The 1,097-nt window shown below is 40.7% G+C and overlaps 1 non-coding gene across 1 annotated transcript; it reads right to left on the bottom strand.

Moving 5' to 3' along the window:
* Positions 1 to 730: 730 nt before the first annotated feature.
* LOC130959469 (small nucleolar RNA R71) lies at positions 731 to 838 on the bottom strand. The gene has a single exon (XR_009078547.1). It is a non-coding gene; the product is annotated as a small nucleolar RNA R71 (small nucleolar RNA).
* Between the last annotated feature and the right edge of the window lie 259 nt (positions 839 to 1,097).

The following is a 1,097-nucleotide window of genomic DNA, read 5'->3' as shown; positions in this document are numbered from 1 at the left end:
CCTTCTTCTCACATCCTTCTATTTATGGACTAACACTATTCCTTAATGCAAGATTTGAACTCCATCTTCTTTGATAAGTTTGAATTTTCTACTTCTGTCTTCTACTTTTCTTTTCCTCTGACACCTCAAGGAATCTCTATACTGTGACATAGAGGATTCCATATTTTCTTGTTCTCTTCTTCTTCATATGAGCAGGAACAAAGACAAAGGCATTCTTGTTGAAGCTGACCCTGAACCTGAAAGGACCTTGAAGCGAAAGCTAAGAGAAGCTAAGGCACAACTCTCTGTTGAGGACCTGACCGAATTCTTCAAAGAAGAAGAACCCATGGCAGCCGAAAACAACAACAATGCAAACAATGCAAGGAAGGTGCTGGGTGACTTTACTGCACCTACTCCCGACTTCTATGGGAGAAGCATCTCTATCCCTGCCATTAGAGCAAACAACTTTGAGCTTAAGCCTCAATTAGTTTCTCTAATGCAACAGAATTGCAAGTTCCATGGACTTCCATTGGAAGATCCTCATCAGTTTTTAGCTGAATTCTTGCAAATCTGTGACACAGTCAAGACTAATGGGGTTGACCTTGAAGTCTACAGACTGATGCTATTCCCTTTTGCTGTAAGAGACAGAGCTAGAATATGGTTGGACTCTCAACCTAAAGAAAGCCTAGACTCTTGGGAAAAGCTAGTCAATGCCTTCTTGGCAAAGTTCTTTCCACCTCAAAAATTGAGTAAGCTTAGAGTGGAAGTCCAAACCTTCAGACAGAAGGATGGAGAATCCCTCTATGAAGCTTGGGAAAGATACAAACAATTAATCAGAAAATGTCCTTCTGACATGCTTTCTGAATGGAGCATCATAGGTATTTTCTATGATGGTCTCTCTGAACTATCCAAGATGTCCTTGGATAGCTCTGCTGGAGGATCTCTTCATCTGAAGAAGACGCCTACAGAAGCTCAAGAGCTAATTGAAATGGTTGCAAATAACCAATTCATGTACACTCCTGAAAGGAATCCTGTGAACAATGGGACTAGTCAGAAGAAAGGAGTTCTTGAGATTGATACTCTGAATGCCATATTGGCTCAGAATAAAATATTGACTC

Source organism: Arachis stenosperma, chromosome 10, assembly GCF_014773155.1.
Source record: "Arachis stenosperma cultivar V10309 chromosome 10, arast.V10309.gnm1.PFL2, whole genome shotgun sequence".
Taxonomy (NCBI): domain Eukaryota; kingdom Viridiplantae; phylum Streptophyta; class Magnoliopsida; order Fabales; family Fabaceae; genus Arachis; species Arachis stenosperma.
This window is presented reverse-complemented; position numbering and strand designations above follow the sequence as displayed.